Source organism: Chiloscyllium plagiosum, unplaced genomic scaffold (assembly GCF_037043375.1).
Source record: "Chiloscyllium plagiosum isolate Xiang-an unplaced genomic scaffold, Cpla_swu_hap1 HiC_scaffold_42, whole genome shotgun sequence".
Lineage (NCBI taxonomy): Eukaryota > Metazoa > Chordata > Chondrichthyes > Orectolobiformes > Hemiscylliidae > Chiloscyllium > Chiloscyllium plagiosum.
In genome coordinates this window covers 96,594,375-96,607,767 of record NW_028270180.1, presented here as the reverse complement: position 1 = coordinate 96,607,767, position 13,393 = coordinate 96,594,375, and positions in this window count along the sequence as shown.

Below are 13,393 nucleotides of genomic sequence, written 5' to 3'. Positions count from 1 at the left end.
ACAGATACACAGGACAGTGAAGAAGGCTATTGGCACATTGGCCTTCATCAACGCATTGAGTATAGACGTTGGGACGTTATGTTGCAGTTGTATAGGATGTTGGTAAGGCTGCAGTTGGAGTATTGTGTCCAGTTTTGTACACCTTGCTCTAGAAAGGATATTATTGTACTAGAAAGTATGCAGAACAAATTTCCAAAGACGTTTCCTGGGCTAAATGCTCTACGTTAGAGGCAGCGGTTGGACAGGTTAGAACTTATTTCTTTACAGCATAGGAAACCGAGGGCGTTCTTATGGAAGTGTAGCCCTTATAAAATCATGAGAGGCGTGCATATGGTGAATACTTCAAATTTGTTTTCGCAAGGTTGGTGAATCGAGGACTAGAGGACATCCATTAATGTTTCGAAAGGATTAAAAATATAAAAAGGAAACTGAGGGGCAACTTTTTTTACCTAGAGTGTGGTACGCATATGGACTGAGCTGTCAGTGGAAGTGATTGATGTGGGTACAATAATAACAATGAAAAGGCAGTTGGACAAATACACAGATAGGAAAGAATTAGAGGGATACAGAACAAGGGCAGGGAAATGGGGTGAGTCTGGATGGACATTTTTGTTGCCATGGACCAGCTGGGCCAAATGGCCAGTCATACTGGCAGTCTCGTGCAATATGACTGTAAATGAGTGTGTTTTGGGGTGCAGACAGGATGGGGGGTGGGGGGGGGGGTGGTAGGGAGACGGAGATAAAATGTCATGGAGGGATATGTTCACAGGTTTCAGAAAGAAGACATTTCGATGGTATCATGCAACACGGGTCAGTATTTCGAAGAATTATGAGTGAAAGGGATATTGCTGTGAGTTCAGGCGATGGAGAGTTTTGGATGAGCATTTGTTCTGCAGCTTTGTAACTGGGAGTGAGGACAGCAGAGTCTTCGCCTCACTGGGCTGAATCTAACAAAAAACTGTCGCAGTGACATTTTCATTGAGTGTGACAGGGGGGTTGTCTGCACGAGGCCGAGCTAGTTTCCTGGTACTATCTTACCAAACTCATCTCATTAACTACCCACCCCACTCCATAGTGTCCCTCTCATACAATGCCAGCCCGATTCTGCCACCCATCATGACTGGAGGTACTCACAATCGCCTGGATGCCCCTGGATATTCTGTGATTCCTGACACTAGTGCCATCTTTAAAAGGCCAATGGGCACACGGTTGCGCTTTCTCAGTTTGGAGCTGCCCTGCACATAATCCCCAAGCATGGCAGCGAAGGGGAAATTACACCACGGTTTGTCGACAGCTGCACGGAGATCCTGGTGGATGGGCTGTTACAAAAGGGGACCATTCTCTTCCCAGAGGGATCACACTACCAGACCCACTGAGCCTGGTCTGCGCTCGCCACCCACCCCAGTGCAGTATCTGCGGTCTGAAGAAATGTCCAGCAAAACAGGACAAGCATCAATAAGCTTCCCCACTCTGTAAGGATAAGGGTCACCGTATTCTCTCTGCTCCCTCACACTCACTGTATATCTGTTATAGCACCGACCCCCGAACAAGGCTCATGCTCCACCACTCTCTCTACTGCATGCAGCACCTTCCCTCTCTTTCTCTCTTGCCTTTCTAATGCCTCCCCCAACATAGTTATAGAATATTCTGGGGAATGCAAATTATCGAATTTTCCAGGTATTGTTCCAACTTATTCCCAGTTTCAGGAAAACGTCTGTGCCCCAGTGTGTAATACATAAGAGGATGGAGTAGATATGCACGTTTTTCAAATCACACACAATTAAAATCTACCATGAGGCCATTCAGTACATCAAATATGCTACAACATGCAATACATTTGGGGGTGATCTGATGGTTTTCTCAGCTCCATGTTACAGGAACTATCAGTCATTCAACCCCCAGGTTCCTGTTACCGAGCAGACGATTCTCAGACACTTCATACCACGGGTTTCTTCTAGCATGTGTTCAGAGGCATGGGGACGGACTCACCTTACAATATATTTCATCTGATTTATAAATTCATGCAACAATCAGCATGCTTTCCACAGACCATTCAAAAACATGCACTTATTTTATGGCTGTCGGTATCCAATCACAATTAGTCATTCTGGTTATTTCACTTGTCTCACCTTATTGTATTCAGCCAAAGACAGCTTCCAAACACTTGTCTCATTATAAAATATAATTTCTAGCAGAGGACATTTTTGTTTCAAATACACCTTTTTCCTTGTCATTAAAATTTCTCTTGTCCTTTTTCTGCGCTTGATTCTGTGTGTAGCAGTTGCACAGTCTCCCACTGAGTTGGCTGGATGGTTGGTTTGTGGTGCAAAGGGAGGCTACTAACGCAGGTCCAATTCCCCACACTGACAGAGGTTACCATGAAGGGGATGCTCTCTCAACCTCACCCCATCACCCGTGTGGTGACCTTCAACGTAAACGACCACGAGTGGTCTCTCTAATGAGAGTTATTTGGGACTCGAATCTATCAATGTTACCATTTTAATTTTTTAGCAACATTTTTTATTGGAAAATATATTTTTATTATTATATTAAACCAATAACAAAACAACTCAAATAACTGAACAAAATTACACCCATGTGCATGTATATACAAAATAAGTTAGTCTCTAAACGGACAGAAGAAAAACAAAAATAAACAATAAATAATAAATAAATAATACCGTTCAGCATAACAAAGTGATAGCTCTCGTTCTTTGAGAGCATTAAATGATACACATGCATACGTTCATAATTCCTAAGATGTGATTCATTAGACAATATCGTCATGACTATATAAAAGCCCTTTTTAGAGTGGCAGATAAGCCTGTATCACGGTAATTTAAAAATGGTTGCCATACCTTACATAAATCTCTGCTTTTCGGTGCACCATACTGGTGAGAAAGTCCAAAGGGATTTTCTCCATGACGACATTACAACTACCCAATAGACCTGGAGGTTTATCAGGCATCCAAAACAACAGAATATTTTTCCTAGCAGAGGAAGTATGGGGGAGATACGAAAGGAGTATTGTGCATCAGTATTTACTGTGGAAAATGATATGGAAGATATAAAATGTAGGGAAATAGATGGTGACACCTTGCACACTGTCCATATTACAGAGGAGGAAGTGCTGGATGCCTTGAAACGGGTAAAGGTGGATAAATCCCCAGTACCTGATCAGGTGTATCCTAGAACTCTGTGGGAAGCTAGAGAAGTGATTGCTGGGCATCTTGCTGAGATATTTGTAATATGGATAGTCACAGGTGAGGTGCCGGAAGACTGGAGGTTGGCAAACGCTGTGCCATTGTATAAGAAGGGTGTTAAGTACAAGCCAGGGAACTATAGACCAGTGGTCCTGACGTTGGTGATGGGCAAGTTGTTGGAGGGAATCGTGAGGGACAGGGTGTGCATGTATTTGGAAAGGCAAGGACTGATTAGGGATAGTCAACATAGCTTTGTGCGTGAGAAACATGTCTCACAAACTTGATTTAGTTTTATAAGGAAGTAACAAAGAGGATTGATGAGGGCAGAGGGGTAGATGTGATCTATATGGACTTCAATAAGGGTTTTGATGAGGTTCCCCATGGGAGACTGAATGGCATGGTTCGATCTCATGGAATACATGGAGAACTAGCCATTTGGATACAGAACTGGCTCAAAGGTAGAAGACAGAGATTGGTGGTGGAGGGTTATTTTTCAGACTGGAGGCCTGTGACAAGTGCAGTGCCAAAAGGATCGGTGCTGGATTCACTACTTTTTGTCATTGACATAAATGATTTTGATGTGAGCAAAAGAGATACAATTAGTACATTTGCAGATGACACCAAAATTGGAGGTGTAGTGGAGAGCGAAGAGGGTCACCTCAGATTGACCAAATGGCCAATGGGCTGAGAGTGGCAGATGGAGTTTAATTCAGATAAATGCGAGGTGCTGCATTTTGCGAAAGAAAATCTTAGCAGGACTTATACACTTAATGATAAGGTCGCAGGGAGTGTTGCTGAACAAAGAGATCTTGGAGTGCAGGTTCATAGCTCCTTGAAAGGGGAGTTGCAGGTAGATAGGGTAGTGATGAAGGCGTTTCCTTTATTGGTCAGAGTATTGAGTACAGGAGTTGTAAGATCATGTTGCGGCTGTACAGGACACTAGTTAGGCCAGTGTTGGAATGTTGCGTGCAATTCTGGTCTCCTGCCTATCGGAAAGATGTTGTGAAACTTGAAAGGGTTCAGAAAATATTTCACAGATGTTGCCAGGGTTGAAGGATTTGAGCTGTCGAGAGAGGCTGAACAGACTGGGGTTGTTTTCCCAGGAGCATTGGAGGCTGAGTGCTGACATTATAGAGTTTTACAAAATTATGATGGGCATGGATAGGGTAAATAGGTAAAGTCTTTTTCCTAGGGTCGGGGAGTCAGAACGAGAAGGTATAAGTTTAGGGTGAGAGGGGAAAGATATAACAGAGAACTACGGGACAACTATTTCACACAGAGAATGGTACGTGTATGGAATGAACTGCCAGGTGGTGTCGGGGAGGCTGATACAAGTGCAACATTGAAGAGGCATTTGGATGGGTGAATGAATAAGAAGGGTTTGGAGGGATATGGGCCGGGTGCTGTCGGGTGGGACTAAAATGGGTTGGGATACCATGGCCGGGTTGGACCGAAGGGTCTGTTTCTGTGCTGTACATCTCTATGACTCTATGAGCCTATGACTTACATTGATCTCTGTTTTTGTTGCACCATGTTGGTGTGAAAGTCCAAAGGGATATTCTCCATGATGAGCTTACAAAGTCCCAACAGACCCGGGGAGTTTTCGGACATACAACACAACATAATATTTTCCCTAGCCCAGAAAGTAAATATATATTTTCTTTCCCATGTGCATCTGTATAAGATACTCTGGGCACGCCCAGGAAAAGAGAAACCGGGTCCATCTCCAATTCGCACCCCAAGACCCACTCTACCACATCTAACGCAGTGCTCCAATATATAAGAGGCCTGCAGCAGGACTACATGCAATGAGTAAGAGTGTCTGTAGTCATTCTGTATTTAGGACACGCTGAAGATAATCCCACTTTGAATTTTGATAGAAACCCTGTGAAGAATTTTCAACTGCATGGAATGGGTCCTATTTCAGATCAAACTCCTTAGAGCATTTTCACAAATATCCTCCCATGTCACCGAAGAGATCTAAACCCCCAACTCTTTTGCACAGACATCACGAAGCTGCACAGTCTTGTCTGAGGGGACACACTTCAACAAATGGTAAAGGGTACTGACAGAGAGTGTATTCTTTACAATAATTACCTGCTTCTCTGTATTGTATCTGTAAGTGTCTTTTAAAATTGTGTTTTTTAATCAAATCTCTAATCTGGAAAAAAAAACAGAAGAAGTCTCTACTAGGTAGTCCATATTTACGAGTTACTTGATCAAACGGTATCATTGTCTCTCCTTCAAGTAACACGTGGTGGTTCGGTGGTTTGCACTGCTGACTCACCGCACCAGGGTCACAGGTTTGGTTCCAGTCTTGGGTGACTGGCTGTGTGAGTTAGTATATTCTCAACTGTGACTGCGTAGGTTTCCTCCCACAGTCACAAACATGTGCAGGTTAGGTGACTTGGCCATTGCTCAATCGCTTATAGTGTTCCAGGATCTGTAAGTTGGGGCATTAATCAGGGTAAATATAAGATAGGAGGGGAATGGATCTGGGTAGGTTACTCTTCAGAGGATCGAAGTGGACTTGCTGGGCCAAGGGACCTGTTTCCACACTGTAGGGATACTACTAATTCTAAATCACCCAAACAAAGTATCCCTCTCGCTGTCCACAGTTTAAACCTGGAATCCATTATCCCCGGTATCCCAATTATAGGGGTAAGAAACATGGTTTTGGCTGTATTGCCTCGATCTGACGCATTGTGCTTCAAGTTTTAGCAGTATTGATAATCATTATTTTATGACAATATTCCATAAATGTTGTCATTTTATCTAAGAACAACAGACTAATAAGGGTTCACTTTGTCTGAGAGGGCTCAATGTCTAGCCATATTGATGCCGAGACCTCAGCGGCCCAGGCACGAACAAACGATTAAAAAAAAAACTTAATTGATTGATTTTAATCGGGGAGATCTACTCCTCACAATCTGTGGGGCAGTTGCAATTTTATGAGCTAGATAAAGAATCGTTTATGGTGCCAAATAAAAGAGCTAAATCAGCCATTATGTTTCCGAAATATCTGTCTGGGAAACATCATAGAAAGCATTCGCACGGGGTGAAGAAAATGAGGAAGGACATTCATTTTAATAAAAGCTATCGGACCTAGCCAGGATATTGAAAATGCCTCCCATCTTTGAAGGTCTTGTTTAAATTTGTCAAACAAATGGACATAGTTCACATTAAATAAATGATCAAAGACAAATGTAATGCATGTACAGAAATAGGGAAACCACCCCCGTGACCATTCAAAAGGAAACCAGGATTTGCCCTCAGTATCAGGTATTTCCCTCAGATCTCCCATAGGCATGGCCTCCAACTTTGTAAAATTAATCTTATTGCCTGGAAATTCAACAAGCGAATTAATGCATTGCATCACATGAACTACAGAAATTGCGGGATTTGACAAAAAACATAAGACCCTCATCTGCATACAATGTACTCTCACGTGACTTCTATCCCACTTCTGGAGCAGATATGTTGGCATCCCGACGGATGGTCTCCGCCAGTGGCTCAACCACCAACGTAAACAACAATGGTGAAAGGTGTCAGCCTTGTCGGCTGCCTGGAGAAATATTAATATTACTGGTTGGCACACCATTAGTGAGAACCGCAGCAGAGGATCACGGTAAAGGACCCTCAACCACTTGATATAAACTTTGCATAGACCAAACCGTTCTAATGTACAGAAGAGATTCGGCCACTCAACCCAATCAAATACTTTCTCTCATCTAAAGAGATCAATAATCCCTGGACAGATTGTTGTTGACACTCTTGGATCATATTGAGTAACCTCTTAACATTGTAGGAAGATCTGCGGCCCTTTATAAAGCCTGTTTGGTCCTCTTTGGCAACGGAAGGCAGCAAAGTTTCCAGACTGATTGTACGGGTCTCAGATAGTATTTTGAAACCAACATTTAAAAGTGAGATTGGAGGGTAAGAAGCACAATCCTCCGGGGTCTACATTTCTTCAGCATCAGAGAGATGTGAGCCTCTCTTAAGGATGGAGGGAGGGATTCGTGACTGTATGAGTGGCGGAACATGTTAAACATCAGCCCTGACAATAGGTTTATAAATTATTTATAAATTTCAGTAGGAAATCCATCAGGAACGTGCACCTTTACATTCTGAAGCTGCTTCACACCCTCCTGCGCTGACAATGGTGCATTAAGGCACAACACTTCTTCAGGGGTTACTCCTGGAAAACCCAGGTTCTTGAAAAATGACTCCATCTTAATCCATCTGTCCTCAAAATGTTCAGTCTGAAATAATTCGGAGAAAAATCTCGGACAGGAGTCATTAATATTTTGGAATTGAAGGTAATGGCTTGAGAGGGGCGCTCGTTTTCCTGGCAAGATAGATTAAATACCTGCCTGGCTTATCACCGTGTTCAGACAGCCTTTGTTTAGCAAAAGTAAGTTCCTTCTTGGCTGTCTGTGTGTGAGCTTGGAATTCACTGTAGACTGAAGCATCGTGATCTTCTGCAGGTTAGCCACTGAGAGTCAATCACAGTATGCACTCTCGGCTGCCCTCAGCTGTGCCTCAAACCAGTGTTCCTGCTCCCCCTTCTGCTGCATCCTAAGGAATAATTATTGCCTTGGCATAAGCCTTAGCAATTTCTCATAGAGTGGATGAGTTACTGGTTGAATCTGAATTAATGGCTGAGAAAGATCTGCAATCATTGCAGTGGGCGGCCCAGTGGCACAGTGGCACAATGGTTAGCACTTCTGCTTCATGGTGCTAGAAACCCGGGTTCAATTCCCGCCTCAGTTGACTGACTGCGTGGAGTTTACGCATTCTCCCCGTCTCTGCGTGGGTTTCCTCCCACAGTCCAAAAATGTGCAGGTAAGATGAATTGGCCATGCTAAATTGTCCGTAGTGTACGGTGAAGGTGTAAATGTCGGGAAATGGGTCTGTGTGGGTTGCGCTTCGGCGGGTCAGTGTGGACTTGTTGGGTCAAATGGCCTGTTTCTGCACTTTAAGTAATCCAATCTAAATACTCAATGAACTAATTAGTCTTGACAATAGGGGTACATTCGCCAATGTATCCAAACTGCTATATTGCTCTTAATCAATAAGTATACTGCTGCATGGTCAGAAACGGTAATATTCCCAATTGTATAGGATGCCACCAAATCTAAGATTGTTGCAGGGATGGGGAAGATATCAACCCTCGTGTGGCATTTCTGCGGGTTAAAAAAGAAAATAAAATATCTAGTTGTGATGTGGATCTGCCTCCAGGCATCCACCAGCTCTAGTTCTGCACACAAATCCATTAATTGCTTACATTATAACGAGGGTATTGGAGCACCTTTGGACATTCTGTCCACGGTGGGGTCCATAAGACAGTGGAAATCTTCTACAATTATGTGCCACGATGCAAGATATCTGAGTTTGGAAAATGCATCTACCAGGATTTTAAGAGGGTGCGCGGGTGGGGTCAATAAACATTCAAAATACTGTATTATTCACCATAGCTCAAGGCTTTGGGGATCATGAGCCTCCCGTGAGAGTCAAATACGAACTAGTTGGTTAAATGGAAGATTCTTTTTATCCATTATGGCTTCTCCCCTACTCGTACTATTAAAAGAGGAGAAATAAACCCGATCAAACCCGACCTGCTGTAATGTCAAATGTTCCTTGTCATCAAGGTGCATCTCCTGCAATAGGACAACATCCACCCTCTCTTTTTACGATTAGAAAGTACATTTTTCCTCTTTTCTGGCCAATGGCTGCCCTCAATGCTCCATGTACACCATTTAAGCACATCATTACCCAGAACACACTGTAGCAACATTTGAACTCGAGAGAGGAAGAACTCGAATTACTGATCATTAATAAACAAAGTCTCATAAACCTTAAAAACTACACAAACTAAGACTACTGCAACTGCCAACTCTCAAAACTTTCCAAAACTAAGCATTTTAAGTAAATGGCTGGGGTGGAGTGGGTTAGGGAACCACTTTGCCCGTGCTGTGATGCAGAGCCCAACAAAGCAGGCCTTCTAGATCGCCACCATCTTGGATTTCCCCTTAACATTTTTATCGATATTATCATTTCATTTTGCATTGTATTTTTGGATGTGCTGGAGCAGTGTGATTTTGTACCACTGTCAACATTTCCCCAACACTGCACATTCCTGCCATTTCCCAATAATCATTGACTCCGTTATTATTTATGAACCTTCTGTCCATGCCTAAAACATATTCAATATCTCTGCCTCTAATGATCTGCGGGGAAGAGAGTTCCAAATACACTCACCACTGAGAAAACAAAAATTAACTTCATCTGAGCGAGAGATTATTTTTGTCTCCTTATCTGAGAAAGGATATAATTAAATTGGAAGCAGTTCGGAGATGTTTCACTTAATGTATTCCAGGGATGAGGGTCTTATATTATAAAGGCTTTACCAGGTTACTCTTGGAATGAGAGGTGATCTTATTGAAACATACAAAACCTAGAGGAGAGTTGATCAGATAGATACCGACTGGGTGTTTGCATAGTCCAAACTTCTTGTTGTTTTTATAGAATCTCTACAGTGTGGAAGCAGGACATTCCGTCCATTAAGTCCACACTGACCCTCGGAACAGTATCCCCTCCTGTAGCTGCCCCCCTAATCTATCCATGTAACCCTGCATTTCCCATGACTAAACTATCCAACCTACACATCTCTGGGCACTATGGGCAATTTAGCATGACCAATCCGCTCTCAGCTGCATATCTTTGGACTGTGGATGGAAACTGGAACACTGGGAGGAAACCCACACAGAGATGTGAAGAATGTTCAAAATCCACATAGAGGTTTGCCCGAGGTTGGAAGTGAACGCAGCTACTTGGTGATGGGAGGTAGCAGTGCTAACCACAGATCCACCATGCGCATCTGTTAGTTCTGTTAGTTACTTTTGGCTGACTAAAGAAATCTGCCTGACTTGTTCCTGTCACTGAACCTGACTCAGTCTGAGACCTTTAACATCGGCCATATCACCAACCTGGTTATATTTAAAATTTGGTGTGAGCAGTGGAGGAATGGGACGTGAAAAGGAAACAGTGACATCCTCCAACCTCCGTCAGAACAGGATTTAGGAGAACTGCACAAAGTGGGATTTCAGTCAAGTGGGAATTCTCTTTCCCAGAAGATTGGGATGGCTGGATCTTTATATTATATCGAATCTGGCTTTATCTGATTTTCCATGGACAGGTGAATCAGGGATAATGGTGCATGGAAACAAACGTGCAGCTGGGATCACAATGAGATGAGCCATGACCTTATATACTGGTGGAGTAGTGTGAAAGGGCCGAATGGCCCACTTGTGTCCCTCAGCCCTGGCAGATCGAGGCCACTCCGATGGTTTGGTGTAGCTTTGGAAATGTACTTGGAAAATCCAGTCTGGAACAGGAAGTGACCACCACACCAACCCCCAGTCTCTGTTTCCAGGCTTCTCCTCGTTGAAACTTCTGCTCCAGATGTGGGTCATGTTGCAGACCCAGATACGCTGGGAATACAGCCACATACCCCACCCGGGGTTAACAAAACAAATCCCCTGCTCTCCCTGAATGCAACATTGTACAACACGATTTCCAGCAAAATAACCCGTTACTTTCCAAAAGCATGACATGTGAAATTAATAAATAGGAACAGGAGTAGGTCAATCGGTCCCTCAAGCTAACTCTGTCAAATGATAGAACTTGACTGATCTACCCCAGGCCTCAACTCCACTATCTTGCCAACTCCTTGTATCCCTCCACACCTCTCTGGGTTAGGGAGTTCCAGACATTCACTACCTTCGGAGAGAAGTCATGACTCTGCATCTCAGATTGAAATCGATGTTCCTTATTCGGTATCTATATAATCGAGTTCGACAGCTTGCTCAAGAATGGAAAGAACCTCTCAACATCTACCTTCTCCAATCCCTCCCTGTCTTGTAGGTTTCAGCAGCATCACTCCTCATTCATTTAAACCCCAATGAGTTATCGCTTCATCATTTTAGAGATTATAAATAACTCAACCCTTTCATCCCAGGAAACTGCCTAATGTACCAACCTGCTGCATCAGCATGCTGACTTTATGTTTCATACACAGGAAGACTCCAATGCCTTTACGGTTCCTTTTCTGGAAGTCCTCTCCATTAAATAACAGCCTGCCTTTTGATTCTCAGTGTTATCCTCAAATTCGGATGTATATTGCACTCAGCTCCCTCCTTCAGGTTGTCAGCTTAGATTGTAAATAACTGATGCCATCAGACATATACTTGTGGTACTCCAGCAGATACACCTTTACCATAAAGATCCATTAATCCCGACTCTCTGATTTCTGTGTTAAACAATCAACATCCCATGTTAATACAGTGCCCGATGTCATGGAGCTTCTGTTTTGTGTAAGAACTTTTGTTTTGTAATACCTTATGGAAAATCTCTGGAAAGCCTGGTGTCTACCAGATCCCCTTTATCAAGTCCGCTTGTTACATTAACAGGCATCTCCAGAAAAACCTTGTATGATTTTACAGGGCAAAGTATCATTTCACTTTCACAAAACCACACTGACTCTGCGTGAAGCTTTTCTAAATGTCTATATGTTTGTCCAAATGCGTTTTAAATGTTGTAGCTGTCCTTGCATCTCCCACTCTTCCTCTGGAAGCTTATTCCTTTCCCCCACCACCCTCTGCGTAAAAACGCTCCCCGTTAGTCCCTTTTAAATCTACCTCTTTCACCTTAAACCTATTCCCTCGATGTTTGGATTCCTCTATCCTGTGGAAAAGACCTTGGCTATTCACCCTATCCATATCACTCATGATTTTATAAGTTTCTATGTCAGTCCTCAATATCCTACACTCCATCTGATGCTAACTTCAAGAACAAGCGTTTAAAGATAAGCACTGCAAAACTGAAGCAATATTAAAAATGACAGGAAACCAATACTCAGCCCAAACGTCATACTGTGATGTATTTTTCTCCATATTACAATTCTAAGACAGCATGAAACGCTCACTAGTGCCAATAAGAAGTCAAGCACCTGAATTCCTTTATCTAAAGGGGGTAATGATCACGACAGTGAAAACGTATCTGTGGCTAGAGTTATATTATATCACATGATCAACATTCTCCCTCCTGGCCTCCGTATGACTTTGTGTGTTTGTGTCTTCTTTATCTTGCATTCAATAGAGATAACCCCATTCCCCCATTCACACCTCAAATTCGACCCAATACACAGAATCTTTTATTTCACCACTGCTAAAAGCGCGTTTTTCTTTTGCCACACCCTCTTTTCTCTGTCACCCATCCTCCACATCTGGCAAGGGACTAAAAGACCATTTTGCAATTGTATTCAGTTTTGAAGAATTGTCACACTGGACTGGAAACGCTAACATTGTTTCTCTTTCCTTGCAGATGTTGACAGACCTGCTGAGTTTCTCCAGAAATGAATAGGCACAGAACGATTTTTCAATTAAACCAATAATTATGGATACTGGAAATAAAAATAAAAAAACATTTGTAGAAGGATCACTGGACCTGAAAGTTTAACTCTGCATTCACTCCAGAAAATTCTGCAACATCTTTCACAATGTCTTCAGCAATTTCTGTTTTTGAACAATTTCCAACGACATATTGTCAAAGATGCCTAAACATCCTGTCCAACATGGAGCGCCGTTCACTGGGAACTGAACAGTAACGCATGGTGACAAGTTCCTTGACTCTGAAACTGCATAAGGCTGGCATCACTGATACTGCAGAGCTCTGAATCATGGTCAGGGAGAAAAACAGAAGGAAACACATTCACTTCAAATACAGAAGATGGCATTACTGAAAGGAAAAAGGAAAAGGTCAGGTTAGTACCTTAAATGGATATTGTTTATGCAACAAATTGGAGGCGTGACACCAATGAAAGACATCCAGCAGAATGAGAATATGAAAATGGAAGTATGTCCGCCTCAGAAACCAGAGTAGGTCACTGAGTACAGGGCTGATGGTGCATGGGTCTCGGTGCGAACTGGGGGGGGGGGGCGGGTGGCAGTCAATAGAATTGAATTGTAGATATTGCAGCTAAAACTGGGTTATCATCTGATGCTGTATATTTCAATGACAATCTGTAACTTTTCCCCCAGGATAGTCCATCCATCTACCATTTCCATCAAGCCGATCCATGGGTCAGTGACGAGTGTGGGTGAACATGGTCGGGTCGGAATCACGTGCAC